Consider the following 15,678-nt stretch of genomic DNA (forward strand, 5'->3'; position numbering starts at 1 on the left):
AGGCCCCAAAATGCCTGCAGTTCCTTTTTTGTGGTAGGGAAAGGTGTATCCACTATGGCCTTCACCTTTTTTGCCTGTGGGGAGATCACCCCACCTCCCAACACATATCCGAGGTATTTCATTCTTTGATATGCTGCCCTTGATTTTTTTGCATTGATGTGTAGACCTGCACTATCAAGTGCATGTAAAATGGTCTCCAGGTGTTTCAAGAGTTCGGGCCAAGTAGGGCTAAAGACCACTATATCGTCCAGGTATGCTGAACAGAAGGAGATTTTGTCCACCCTAAGCGTGGAAGGGTATACTCAGATGTGAGTCCCTTGCTCATTGCACCATCAGGATTCAAGCAAGCCGGGCCGAAGACGGCTGAAATGCCAGAAACCGGTCCCCGGAAGCTTGTTTCCTTCCCAGTGTAAGAAATGGCTTTTGTAGTCTGGTCTGCCCTGTTCCCATGATGCACTGGGCCAGGGACAGACTAATTTGCATACAGCCAGGTTCTGAAACTGGGATGGTGCAATGAGCTAAAAAACGGTGTTGGATCTAGCCCTGATCTCTTGACTGGGTGAGAGTACTCTGCTTAATTCAGAGACTCTGTCCATCACCACCCCTTGTTGTAAATAATTTTGTCCACCCTAAGCGTGGAAGGGTATACTCAGATGTGAGTCCCTTGCTCATTGCACCATCAGGATTCAAGCAAGCCGGGCCGAAGACGGCTGAAATGCCAGAAACCGGTCCCCGGAAGCTTGTTTCCTTCCCAGTGTAAGAATTGGCTTTTGTAGTCTGGTCTGCCCTGTTCCTATGATGCACTGGGCCAGGGACAGACTAATTTGCATACAGCCAGGTTCTGAAACTGGGATGGTGCAATGAGCTAAAAAACGGTGTTGGATCTAGCCCTGATCTCTTGACTGGGTGAGAGTACTCTGCTTAATTCAGAGACTCTGTCCATCACCACCCCTTGTTGTAAATAATTTTGTCCACCCTAAGCGTGGAAGGGTATACTCAGATGTGAGTCCCTTGCTCATTGCACCATCAGGATTCAAGCAAGCCGGGCCGAAGACGGCTGAAATGCCAGAAACCGGTCCCCGGAAGCTTGTTTCCTTCCCAGTGTAAGAATTGGCTTTTGTAGTCTGGTCTGCCCTGTTCCCATGATGCACTGGGCCAGGGACAGACTAATTTGCATACAGCCAGGTTCTGAAACTGGGATGGTGCAATGAGCTAAAAAACGGTGTTGGATCTAGCCCTGATCTCTTGACTGGGTGAGAGTACTCTGCTTAATTCAGAGACTCTGTCCATCACCACCCCTTGTTGTAAATAAGAACAGAAGGAGGGGTATGATGTCCAGGTATGCTGAACAGAAGGAGGGGTATGATTGGAGAACGGTATTCATCAGCCTTTGAAATATGGCAGGTGCCCCGTGTAGACTGAAAGGGAGGACAGCAAACTCGAACAATCCTGCGTCAGTTGAAAACGCGTTTTTCTTTCGCTCTTTTTCACGGAGGGGCACCTGCCAATATCCCTTTGTTAAATGAAAGGTCACGATGAACTTGGGGTCGCCCAGCTTTTCTATAAGTTTGTCTACCCTTGGTATAGGATAGGCATCATAGGTAGAGATAGCATTTAGGGCCTGAATGTCCATGCAGAAACGTGTTGATCCGTCTGGTTTTGGGACCATTACTATCGGGGATGAATATTCACTGTTGGAGGGTCGTATTACGCCTAACTTCAAAATCTCCTGCACATCCCTGCTTACGGCCTCCCTCCTTGCTGCAGGTATCCGGTAGGGTCTTTGTTTTACTATCTTTCCCGTCAGTGTTTCGATCTTATGTTTGGTTAGGGTAGTCTTTCCTGGAACATCCAATAAAATGCTTGAAAAAGGGAGGAGGGGTTGTTGTAGTTCTTCCCTCATTCCATCCGTGATATCGTCATTTACCACGAGTTTGTCCAGAGTGGAGCTCTGGCAAGTAGCAGTAGGCAAAGATAGGTGGGCTGCTTTCGGTGGGGGCCCGAGCCACTTTTTCAGCATGTTTATGTGGTAGCATTGCGTTTTGTTAGGTGTTATCTGTACTCGGTAGGTTGTGTTGCCTATGGTTTCCGTTACTTGGTATGGGCCTAAACATTCACTTTGGAACTTACGGGTAGAAGAAGGGAGTAGGACTAGTACCCAGTCCCCAATGGAGAGATGCCTCTACCGTTTTCCTTTATCGTAGTACTTCTTTTGTTTATTCTTGTTTTTTTCCCAGATTCGAGTAGGCCAGATTCCTTAATTTTCCTATCTTGGACCTTAGTTGTTGTGTGTATTCTAACAAGGAACGCTGATTGTCTTCTTCTTCTGTCTCCCAAACGTCCTTGGTCATCTCTAGGAGGGATCTGGGCTGTCATCCATTTAGCATCTCGAATGCTGAACATCCAGGCTACTTTGTATTTGGGAACGTAACACGTATAGGGCCAGGGGGAGGAGACGGTCCCAATCTTGCCCCTCAATGGTGAGCATCTTCTTCAGAGTGGTCTTTAGGTACTGGTTATACCTTTTGACGAGGCCGTCAGTCTGGGGGTGGTATACAGAGGTGCGGAGGTGATGTATGTTCAATGATCGTCAAACTTCCTTCATTAGGCGGGACACGAATGGCGTCCCTTGGTCCGTTAGCACTTCTTTGGGGAAGCCCACCATGGAAAACAACCCCACAAATTTTTCTGCGATATTCTTGGTAGTAAGGGCCCTGAGGGGGAATGCCTCGGGTAATATTTTGGCGTAATCCACAAGAACCAATGCATATAGGTTCCCCTTTGAAGTTCTAGGTAGGGGTCCTATTAAGTCCATACCGACTCTTTCAAAGGGTGTTCCTATGATGGGTAGGAGTTGTAGCGGTACTGCTGGAAGTCTTTGCATATTCTTTTTTTGACATATTTCACATGTGTGACAATATCTCTGGATGTCCTTGTAAATACCGGGCCAGAAGAAATGCCACATTACCTTCTCAGTGGTTTTCTCTGTGCCTGTATGTCCTGCGGTGATATGTGCGTGTGAGAAAAACAGAATCTGAATGGTGCAGGGACCAGTAATTGTGCATGATCCCGTGAATGACCTTCCCTGTACCAGAAGTCATTTTTGATCAGAAACAGAGGATAAGTGGGGGACATGTTACCCTGATTATTATGGGCGTCTTCCCAAGCCTTAAATAATGTGGGAACATTGGATTGTGCGAAGCGGAAGCTACGATCCAGTAACCAGGGTTCTGGGGAGGTGAAGGCCGGAAGGGGGTCTGCCTGTACTCCTGCTTCTCGCCCTACTCTATCCTGGAATGGAGAGAGAAACCTGGGATTATCAACCCCAAGAATGATGTCTTTGGGAAGGGAATCCACCACCCCCACCCTTACCGTGCATGGGCTTCTATCTAAGTGCACGAAAGAGACTAGCGCCATAGGGTAGGGCTTTACGTCCCTGTGTACACAGCGGATGTGGACCAACGTGTCGGGAATAATCTGGGAGGGGAGGATGATACTTTTCTGAACCAGCGAATGCTTACACCCAGAGTCTAATAGAGCCTTCACTGTTTTACCGTTCACCTGCAAACGTACATACAATGATGCCTTCGGGATATACCCAACCTCCATGGGCTCCTCCGCTGGCTTCTTTCGGGGGCATAGACGGGCTATGTGGCCCCAGTCGCTGCATTCAAAGCAATGTGGCCCTCTGAACGGGTGTATCTCCATTCGACCTGGTTTGGTTTTTGGAAGGTCCATTTGAGGTTTTGGTTTCTTGTCAATCTTCTGGGGTAGAGCGCTTTTGTGAGGTCTCTCGGTAGCCCAGATCATTGTTTTTGGTTATGCTCTCGAGTAATTTGGGGCCATCTCGATTACTTGTTCGGCCACAAGATTGGAGTGTTGCTTAAGCCACCTTTGGGTCCCGTAAGGGAGAGCTTCCATAAATTGCTCTAGATATACCCTTGGTACTAGAGACCGGCTTCAGCCACTTGTCAGCGTCCCTTTTAAGGCAAAAAATAGCGTCTTCGGGTTCTCGCCTGGTATTCCTCGTTCTTTCCGGAACTTCACTCGGTAGTCTTCTGCGTATAGTCCAAGGTGGTCGAGGATTACATCTTTAATCCTCTGATAGGGTGTATCCCCTGTGGGGTTGGCGACTTGGTAAGCAAACTGGGCTTCTCCTGTTAGGAGGGGCGCTAAGAAGAAGGGCCATTTAACCTCGGGACATCCACACGCTCGGACGCCCTCTCAAAATTCAATTAGAAGGCGTCTGGATCCTCCCCGGGCAAGTACTTCTGGAGGGCTATTCCTGATGGATTTGGGAGAGAAGCACGTCTTTCAACTTGTACAGAGGCGCCGGGGACCTGTCCAGCCTTCTGCATTCTCTCAATGTGCGCTGTAATCGTACTTTTGAAAACATTGCGGTCTGCCTGCACTGAGGTCATCTGCCTTACTATGGCCCATTCCAACTTCTCTTGGCCTTTAATGAGGTGCTGAATAAGGGTCTCCATCATGGGTTGACTGATGGGTGGGGATGACAATCCCACTTCTGACACCAGTTGTAAAGGGGGTGAAAGAACAGGGCGTAGGCCAGGTTGAGTAAGATAGGGTTTTATTTTCCCAAAGATACGTTTTTGTCTGTACATAAGTTTCTCTTTGGTAAAGATGTCAGGATCCGTTGTAGCGGTGGTTCCTGGTTTCCAGGAAATTGGTTTGACTGGAGCGGGCGGTGCTCCTGGCCTCGAATCCTGGCTCTCGGGTGTCCCGTCAGGCAGAGGAATGTTGCAGGAAATAAAAGAGAAATGAAAAAAAGATATCAGGACTCTTGGCCTTCAGAGCCGGTATTGTGAGGGAACAGGGAGTGAGGAAAAAACACCACACACAGTGCACTTGGTGACACGCGTAGAAATGGATTGGGTCTGTGCTTGTGCGGGTGTGTAGAAGGGGTTTTAAAAACTGGTGGGGGTTGGAGGTGTCTCGATGGTTGGGTTACGCTCCTTCCTTCCGACCCAACCCGAGAACTTACTCCGTACCTGTTCGAGCCACGCTCCTCCTGGGGCGTGGCACGGCGGTTCACGGGGTTGTTGGCCTCCTGGCTCGATCACGGCTCCTGCCGGACCTGGTCTCCGTTCTTCCTCTCTCTCTCTCCTTTCTGTCCTCTCGTCACCATAAACAACCTCGTACTCAACTCCTTCTCTCCTCCGGTGTCAGTGCAGGCTGGAATCCAGGAAGTCCCCACAGTTAACACCGGGCGCGTGCTGACGTCATCCGTGGAAGGAGACACGTCTGGCATAAACCCCCAGTTAAAGGAGCCATCCTCCTGTTTGTTGTCTGTAGGGAACAATAAAGTTCCATCCTCAGGCATCCATTCTTCGTGCTGGAAGGGAACAAGAGTTGGGGAGATATGTATAGCAGACCACCAGTCACTCACTTGTTTTATCTTCCTGTCAGGCGACCCCAACCCGTCACAATATTCAAAGCAAGTCTATAGTGGTAAATAACAAGTGTTTATATGTGAGATGAAATGTAAAGGCAGAATCTCTGATTAAAGGCTGGTTTGCGCGTAAACATTTGGATGAAGGCGTTGATTTTGGAACAGTTAGTTAAATATTTTACAATGAATTTTTTAAAATGTTGACAGCTCATCTTCAAACTTTCATTTATCCTGTATCCTACTTTTGCTGGCCAGATGCCGATAGTAAAGGGAGATCCTCAAACCTCCACAGAATCACAAATTCTAGTCAGGTTAGGAAGCCTGGTTCAGAACTTGGGTACTATACCAGCAACTTTAGCCACTAAATCGCATCTCCTCTGAATGCATACGTTATCCAACATCATGGGAAGACAAAATTATGTAACTGATTGCAGGAAGAAGTTGGGCTTTAGGAAAGAAAGCAAACTGCTCAGGAGTCTATAGAATATTAATTGAAATAAGGAAAGGCTTAACCTTAAGGAATCACAATTAGGGATGGATACTGCTGATCCCCTAAAGGAAGGAGAACATTTGCATGGAGAAACTCGAAACAATTGTGAAGCAAATAAAACAGACACATAGACATTGATGATAAAGGGGGGAAAGCTGATGAGACAAGAGGGAAGACCACAATAGGGCACTGCATATCACCTACACCAGATAGAAAGCACCCTATTCACTTCTTAAATAAACAAATATTGCAGTGTATGTCACAGTATTAAGCTTCCAGCATTTCAAACCCCGACAGACCACAAGGACTTTTCGAGAAATATGATCAGGGCGGTCCAAATTCGACCCTGGAAATGTAAACATTTTATTCAAATATTTCAGTTAGATCCAATGTGAATCACAAGTGGATCTTCTGAGCATGGACAGTACACATCTGCTCAACAATCAAGATCACAGACCGAGCCTAGGGATTGTAGCAGGGTTTCTGTTCTCCCACAGAACTGTGCACAGAGGATTGGAACCTCAGCGAATTAGGGTGACCCAAAACTCACTTTAGTACCCAACAAACCCCTTACCGAGCTAGCTACAGTGTCTCATTGGTCATAACAAACTCCCAATGTTTAGACAAACCAGAACATGAGCTTACAATACCTCAGGTTACGTGGAACACATGAGCACTCTTTAGTTATACAATCATTTCAAACCAGAACGTGGAGTAAATGAGGACACGTGCACATTTGAAATATTTATTTACTAATGCCGTCTTCTCAGGCGCAGTATCTTAGATAATACAAGGAGACATATTATCAGAAGCAAAGTTATCAGCATAGTTACTAGTCCATAGAAAGCAAATGGTGACAGCATGCTAACATGCTGTAATGAATAAGGGTTAACAACACTTATTTCTCACCCTCCCTAACACACATATTATATTAATAGCTAAGAAGGTCTCTTTGGGTTTTAGCAGGGCGGGCCCATACCTCAAGATCCTAGAATGAAGGGATCACATCAGCATACACCAGCTCTCTCTGCATGCGAACAGCATCAAGTGTGTGTTTGTGCTTCAAGCAAAGCAATATAAAACCCGCCTAAAGCTCAAAGTTATGTTATGTCTATGAACGCGTGAAGATCAGACCTCATAACAATTCTGTATCGTGTTATTCCTGAAGCTTCAGCGCTCTCTGTACAGACATAGTTTATTAAGCAAAGCTGATATCAGAGTAATAACATATTATTCTCATGTAAACCACAACGAACTACTAGGTTGACAGCTAAATCAACAATTAAGTGTCGTGTGCAGAAGCAGCAAAAGGAAAAAATGGCGTTTCAACATGTAATGAACCTATGCTAACTTAACGCATTATAAAGATATACAGTAGCTATATGACACACCCCATGATCCGAGGACGGATAAGATAAGATAAGATAAGGGCAACTTCATGAAAGCAGACTATGAACAACCTTATAATTATAAAAAACTACAGTATCAAATCAAAATATAAAAATGTCAATTTCAGAGTTCAACAGCACTCAAGCCAATAGGACTGGGAGGTGAAAAAATACAAAAAAAGTGGGGCATCATCATAAACCAATAAGGTTCATTAAGGCAAGACCGAATATGCAAAATATGCAGCAACAGCCTCCAACAGGAAATCACCGTCTTCATCCGAAAACAGTTCAGCCATCCAATTCAAAAGAGGAAAAGAACAGACGTGTTCTCCCAATACTGGAGCCTCTATTACCATCAGAGGACAACTCGGTGGGTTTTCAAGAAAGCTCAGTGCCAAGAAATCTTGCGCCGCTGTAAGAATGTTCCAAGGACCCATTAGTCCATGCATCGCTGCTAAGGCCATAATCCTGTCGCCAGTACAAACCAACTCGTGAGTAACGATGGGACTCATCAGCTGATTAAAGTCGACTTCAGGACAAACCGGTCCGCAGAGACACAAATCAATGGCCCAGTCAAAATCACAGCTTAGGCAATGAAACACAGGCTGGGCACAGGTGAAGTAGGAAAATCGAAACGATAATCCATAAGCCGTGCTTAAAATCGCAAGCGGCAGCGTGCCATAATATTCAAGCATCCGGTTGCGAAACAGCGCCAGGAGGGGCTGGGCTGCTCCTTCCACATGAGGGGCATCCATATTTAAGGAAGCAAACAATCACTAGAACGGCTGCCGCTAGTGCCAGGATAACCGGGAATCCACCAAACAAACTCGAAAAAATGGAATGGAAGAAAGCAGGGATGACTCCAAAGATTTTTTCAAATGAAGTTACAAGACCACTGCTAACAGATTTTAAAAAAGCGCCAGCCCAGTTGTGGAGGACGCGTTAAAGATAGAATGTACCATCTCGCTGAAATGCAATGGTAAATCAGTATTTAAAAGAGCCTGAACCTCAGTACGGGTATTAGCTATGTGAAGAACGAAAGTTTCCCTAGCCGAACTCAAGGCCACTTCTTTCTGGGACAATAGAGCCCTTATTCTGCTCATGCCGCTGAATTCTGCTTTCAAGGTTGGGATGCGTGGCCAGATGGAAACATCCCTATTTTCATGCGTGGGTGGGTACAGAACATTTCTGCAGCAAACTACACGTTCAGTTACGGTGACCACATAAGCTACACCTCTAATTAACCCGCAACAATCTTCATTATTTAAAAGTAAATAACTTCCGTTTCCCAGCAAGGTAAAAGTCGGGGTGATTGCAGGAACTGGAGTCCCTTTTAAAACACAGGCTAAGTTAGGCCGGTCTTGGTTACAAGAACCGTACAATTGTATATGCCTACACATTAGCAAATGGTCTGGTGTTTCTGTACACTCCTCCCCATTCAGATAAACCTCCTGTCCTTCTTTCAAATATCTATAAGTGAAAGGGAGGGACCAGACTCCATGGAGAAACGCACTACCTAAGGGCTCATAGCGACCTATGGCAACATATCTCATACAATTTGTAAATTTATACAACGCAAAAGGTAATGTTATCAAACCGTGGATAAGCCACGTTGCAGCGTTGGCTTCTGCCACAGAAAAAGGCAAGGACTCCAGTCTCTCAATATGTAACATAGAAAATGAAGCATCTCGCATGGAAAGCAAGCGCTGCTTGTCAGTCAAATTAAAGGGGGCAAAGAGAGAAGAAACATTCATGTAGGTCCATGGCACCTTGCCAGCTTTCAACGTTTGAAGGGTCCATGCAAATTGCATGATAGAACGTAATTGATTCTGACCATGGTACAATACAGACACTTCATCATGCACAATATCCACTACAGAAGACACAATATTATCTAAAGTGTAAATGCGGGAAGAAAACATGTTAATACTATTATCTACCACAGCAAGCACCTTTTCTAGATTGGCTTGATCTATAGCTCTAAGGCGTGTCGCAGCCTCAACCTGTGATGTCTTCCAGATTTCATTGTAAACAGCATATATCCATCTTTTTGATCTACCACTAGCCGGGCCCTTTATGAAATCATTTAAATCCACATCATCATTCAGCTTTGCAAGATGTAATTTAACCGCAGACAATGTTGAATGTTTCAGCCAATTTTGACATAATTTGCCCACAGGCAAAAACTAGGGTTTGCAAGTCCCTAATCGAAAACTGAGTATAATTACTCCAGCCAGAATATTCCTCTAACTCAGGGATGGTCGGAGTATTCAATTTTTTAGAAGTAGCCAATCCAAAGCATGTTGTCTGTGAAATAGAATAATTCAAAAACAACATTTGATTCGGGATGAGACAAGCACGGTGCAAAGCCTCAGTGCCTTGTACCTGCCAGTTTTTAGAACCCCAAACTTATTTTAAGTCAATAGTTTCCTTCCATAATTCATAGCCGCCAACAGCCAGCTGATCAAGAAAGGATTTCGAATACAATAATTTGGTATCGGTAAGTCTAACCTTGGACATAGGTTTCTGTGTCATTTTGAAATAAAAGGACTCGGGATTAGACTGATTGAAGTCAGTAAAATAAGTGTACTTTTTCAAAAAAGTACTCGAACTGCCTTGTTTAGGGGCTGGGCAATGCTCCCATTGTGTATAATTTACAGCATTCCGTTTGGATGCTGTTTTATGTAAGAAGTGATTGCCAAAATGTTGAAAGCAAAACAAATCACCATAATTAGCAGATTCTAAGTACAAATCTTCTGCATCAAAGGCAGCATAGTATTTCAAATCAGAAAACAAAGACTCTACGGCCTGAACATCCCAATCATCAGAACGTATGTTTTGTTTCACTACATCCCCCATGTTAACTCTAAGCACATTGGGGACATTAACAACCTCGGTAGGGCCATGAATCTGAAACCTAACGGCATCCCACACTATCCCATCAAGGACAGGCCAAGCAGTGATGTTAACAAATGTCAAGTCTCTTTTCAATCTGTGTGCAGAATGCGATGAGGACAGGGGGGCCAAAGTTCCATTTAGATGTCGAATGCATGTTCTTTCTTCGACATAGTGTCCATTCATAAGTCGGAAAAAATAAAACACAAACCCAATTGACATAAAAAGGTAAATTGAAAACAGCACCAGCCAAATATATGTCCAAAGGGGAATTAAAAAATGTTTTTTAAATAAGCTGGCATAAACTGCAAAACGTGAGGGTACTTTCGAGGCATTGGAACCAGTGTCAAATGAAAATCTGGATTCTGTGGCCAAACGGGCTTGCAGGTCAGGCATGGACAAGTCAGTGGGGTAAGTATAGTCTACTTCAGCAAGGTCTGTACCGGGCAAAGTACTCAATAAAGGACTGAAAATAGCAGGCAACTCGATTGCCACTTCAGTTTCAAGATTAGAAGCAGTGGGCAAAACTGAATTTCTCACAATGGAAGGACAGGAAACAGCCGGTGTCAAGCTAAGAAGAATCGGCCACTCTGTGTATCTTGACATTGTCAATTGAGATAAACCTGTTTTCCTTATGACCAGGTAGTGGTGGTAAAATGACTGTTCTTGTGCCCTTCACTCCAAGCACTGGAACCGGAGCTCGATAGGAAGGACCAAACTCTTTCTTGTTATCGATCTTCTCTCGAGCCAGTTCACCAACTTGGGGTAGCCAGCCGACTACCGGGATCTGCAACGCAGCATCAGACGTGGAGGGCAAGTGTTCCTTTGCAAGACTGTCTCTGGTCTTTTGTAGATCCTGTAAAACAGCACAATGTTCATCTACGTCAAAGGTTGTAGCGCGAGCCACGCAGTCTAGACCGTCAAGGTCAGGGACGTACATCTTGATGCCAAAGAGCATTTCGTATGGGGTCCGCCCACCCAGAGACCTTCTAGGGAGATTATTAAGAGCACTCTGCACGCCAATGAGGTGGGTCAGCCAGTTTCTGCCAGTGCCTATAACTCGAGCTGTCAAAGATTGCTTTAAATCACGGTTCATTCGCTCCACTACACTATTACCCTCAGGTCTGTAGGGAGACGAAAACTTGACTTGGACCCCCATCGAATTCATGGTATCCTTATACGCCTTAGAGGCGAAAGCCGGACCCTGATCCGAATGGAAGGTACCACAGGCAAAAATCCCTACAAAGATGCGCAAATCTCTAATGACAGTCCGTGAATCAGCGCTGCGATGGGGCCAGACCCACACAAAGCGTGTGCATGAATCAACTGCAACTAAGATGTACTTATACGCAGTATCAGAGGAAAAAGGACCGCAGTGATCTAAATAAACACAACCTAGTGGTTTATTAGAAATGTACAACTGTGTCTGTGGCGGACGCGCAGCAGTCGAAGTTTAATCTGCTGACAAATGTCACAAAGAAGGACATAATCACGCATCTGTTTGTACAGTCCCCGCCACCAGAAACGTTGTTGTAATTGAGTTACAGTGGCCGAGACGCCCGCATGCGCAGACGCCACACCTTCATGAGCCGCTGTAATCAAGTCAGCCCTGCGATCCGAGTTGGGAATCAAACGTTCCCCAACATCAGGAATTTTCACAAAAGGAACCTTTTCGGGACTTAAGTGGTATGTGTACTTCGAAGGGAACCCCGCAGGATGTTTACCTCCCTTCTCAGTGGCAGCAACAGCCGCCAAGATGTCACTATCAATCTTACTTTTGGACCGTGTAACTGCTGCAACTAAGTATGTAGACACCGCTGATTTTGCTGCTTCATCAGCAAGCGAGTTACCGACAGCGTGGACTCCAACACGCTGGTGGCCAAGAGTATGAATTACAAAAACGAGCGGCAACATAGCCTTAAGCGCCGCCACTCTAACCCAGATCAACTTATGTTTTATTGTGCTACCCTTGGAATCACGAAAGTCATTCTGAATCCAAAAGAACAAGTTTTCATTGTAAGACTGGACACAGTAGAAAGAATCACTTACAACAAGAGTAGTAACACTAGGATCAGCGTACTCCAACGCTAGTAAGAGAGCACGAAGCTCTGCTAATTGTGCGGTGCAATCTCACAGTGGCAGTGTGTGCACTTCCCTGGATATGACCTCATCGTTCAACATAGCACCGACCACAATGGCGCATGCGGAAACGTAGGCATGTTTAGAGCCATGCGCAACCTGCGCCGAACCATCAGTGTAAATGATGCAATGGAAGTCCTCCAAAGGTCGCATAGTTAGAGGAGCAGGGTGAACAAACTCATACTGCAAGTACTCTTGCGACCGCAACGAGGTGTCAAAAATAAACGTGACATCCGTGGACGTCAAGGACGCAGCCCACTGAATCCACCGAGGGTGCAAAGCTTTTGAATTTGGTACACTGGCTTTCGTGACTGCCTCCAAATGAGGACAGGGTGTAACAACCAACATGCGTTTCCCCTGTGACAGAGACCGTTCCTTAAGAATCGCCATCTGCACAGCTGTTAAAACCTTTTCCACAGTGGGAAACCGCATCCCAGCCGAAGTGTACAAGTGTGACTTGTAAGCAATAGGTACTGTGTCTCCTTCATTAAAAGGGAGGTACATGAAACCCACTGTCCCCGGTATTATTCTTATCACCAGGTTCGTATGGTTATCACAAGTCAGTAAGAACTTAGAAGCTAGCAGATCAGCCTGCAGGGACTGCAAGATGGCTGAGTGCTCAGGCAGCCAGTATGATTTGGAAAAAGTTGGTTGTATCAAAGCATACAAAGGCTTGATACGCTGGGCATATTCCGGAATGTATGTCCTCCCGAAATTCAAAAAGCCCAGTAAAGACTGTAATTTTTTCAGTGCTGTAGGAGCGCGCAACTGTGCGCATTTCTCCAAGAAGTGAGGAGCCAAACCTCTACCTTCATTGTTGAGCTCATAGCCCAGGAACAACACTGTGTACTCAGCAATGTGCGATTTTGCAAAGTTAAATTTGTAACCCATATCTGCAAAGTTACAAATAATTGAATTTACACGACACAGATGCTCCCAAATTTCGTCGTCTGTGAGATATATGTCATCCACATACGAACAAGCATCTGGGTCGATCCTCTCCAAAAGAGAGACGATGCGTGCGGTAAATATACCTGGACTATTCTTATAGCCCATTGGGAGACGCCGGAATTGTTTTTGGACCCCAGCGCATGTAAAATTGGTCCATTGGGAGCTAAAGCTGTCCAATCTGTGGGCATAGAAACCGTTGGATATGTCAAGCGTTGTTTTAAAATGCTTACGCACTAGACTATCCACTAGGGCAGAGCCGTGAGTATTCTGTACTGCACAGTTACGGCAATGCGAGTTCAAATGCCGGTAATCCAATACCAAACGATATGATCCGTCAGGCTTGGTCACAGTAAAAAGAGGATTATTCATCGGTGACACACACGTTTCAATTACTCCCTGATATTCTAATTGTTCAAGGATTTCCGCGACGGACGCTTTTGCCTCACGCCGAATGGGATATTGAGGTTGAGGCTGCGGCTGAGACCGCAAGGGAATTTCGTGGCTAGGGGTCAATTTATCCCAACCACATTGGTTACGGTACAGAGCCAGTGCGAGAGCCCGAGACCACTCTTCTGCAAAATGCTGCACATGCTCTTTCGAGACTGTGTTCGCGAAACTGGGGAGGATTACCTCCTCCCCTCGCGGCGCCGCGAGCATAAAAGGTGGGGGCCAGTCAGCCTCCGAAAGCAAAATATCATATGTAGAAGAAAGATTTTCCCAAAAAACCCCTTTGATGGTACGCTGTATGTCACCTTCAATTAACAGGACAATTTCATAAAGTCTTTCAGGGGGAGCAAGTCTCGTATCGGCTGTTTCAATTACAACGTAGACATCAGTCGCTGTCACCCTCAGTAGTGGACGCAGCGCCTCTCTCACTATGGTAATCTCCGCCGCGCTGTCTAGCAAGGTCAGAGCCCACGTCAGATTCCGAAGCCGCGTTCTCACTATCTGTGGCATATCGATGCGCTGTTAAGGCTGCGACTTTCTTTTTCGCAAACTGCGGTCTCTTTGTCGTAGAATCCTCCTGCTTCGCTGCGCCGTCTGTCTGGCGGGACTGGCCACGTCCTTGTTGGCCACCACGTCCCCTACCTCCTCCTCCTGCACCGGTCTTCGGGGCCGATGAGTCCTGAAAGGAACGAGGAGAGCGTTGATCAGAAACCTGAAATCGATCAAGTGATTTAATCATCGCGCGATCGCGCAAATCATAAACTTTCTCTGTCGGCGCAGGAACTTGTGGCGCAGGATAAGAATCCTGAGTCTGCTGCTGTTGCTACCCCTGTTTCTGTTTTTGAGACCAATTTTGTTTTTTGGACTTGGGCTGGACATCTGCCACAGCAGATTGCCCTTGTGGTTGTTTCTTCTCCTTGATAGGAAAATATTTCAGACCTTTACTTGTGCGACCTATAGTTTTATATGCAGCCACAACAATCTTCGCTAACTGTCGGGGTTTTTCGGCATCGGGTAGAGCAGCCAAAGCATTCGACACCTGAAAGTTCACTGCATCTCCTTTTATATTCTCAGAAAACAAGACAATGGGCTTGTACTATTAATCAGATTCCACTAACTGATGTGATAGGTAGAAGGATGGCACTACGCCCCCCCCCCCCCCCAACAGATAACCTTGCAACAGAGGAACTTACAGCACACTATAATGAAATGACATCAGCCATCAAAACTAAAACAAATATGAACAAATATGAAATACTTCATTGAGATCCTGGTTTAACAAAGACAGTAAATCTGAAAGAAGACAACATATAGCTGCAGAAAGTCTCTGGAGAACTAAAACGTCCATAACCCATCTTGAACAGTCAGAGTAGAACGAAGATAGTAAAAGAAAAACCACTTTCTTTCGCAGAGCATTAGGCAAAGTGAAAATACACCCCAAAGAACTTTTTAACATCATTAAACAACAAACCTCGAAACCAGCAGGAGATAATCCACATGTCACTAAAGAACGTAATGCCAAAATTGCAAAATTCTTCAATGACAAAATCATAAAGATTGACTCTCCCTAGATCATCACATTTGGACATCTACATAAATCTTTCCCATTGCAAAGTAGGAAATCTACTCTCATTCAATCCTATTAACTCCCTGAGTGCAGTCTCTTCACATTGCAATAAAATCCCAGAACCCCTCACAACTCCCAGGAGCTGGAAGACATTAAATTTGCTCATGGAAGAGGACATATCAATGATTATTTTGAAAGCCAAGTCCTTCTTTCACCTATCAGACCCTCTCCCAGCTTCCCTATCAAAGAGTCGCAACAATGCCCCAACACCTCTATGGACGAAGATAATAAATAGCTCTCTTAGCAATGGGGTTATGACTGATTGCCTCAAACTCGGGCAAGTCACCCAGATGACCTCAACAACTTCAGGCCTGTCTCCAAAATTACTTTC

The 15,678-nt window shown here is 45.5% G+C and overlaps 1 protein-coding gene across 4 annotated transcripts in view; it reads right to left on the reverse strand.

The window, feature by feature from the left end:
* The window catches only part of LOC144753677 (C4b-binding protein-like), a 115,403-nt gene that overhangs the window by 78,419 nt on the left and 21,306 nt on the right, over positions 1 to 15,678 (reverse strand). Inside the window, exon 2 of one of the 4 annotated variants that reach the window (XM_078641282.1) lies at positions 10,820 to 11,039. The exons of the other annotated variants lie outside the window; for them this stretch is intronic. The gene's annotated coding sequence lies outside the window, so the exon portion shown is untranslated. The remainder of the gene's footprint in view (positions 1 to 10,819; positions 11,040 to 15,678) is intronic. 4 annotated transcript variants of the gene reach the window in all.

This window comes from Lissotriton helveticus, chromosome 5_1 (genome assembly GCF_964261635.1).
Source record: "Lissotriton helveticus chromosome 5_1, aLisHel1.1, whole genome shotgun sequence".
Classification (NCBI taxonomy): domain Eukaryota; kingdom Metazoa; phylum Chordata; class Amphibia; order Caudata; family Salamandridae; genus Lissotriton; species Lissotriton helveticus.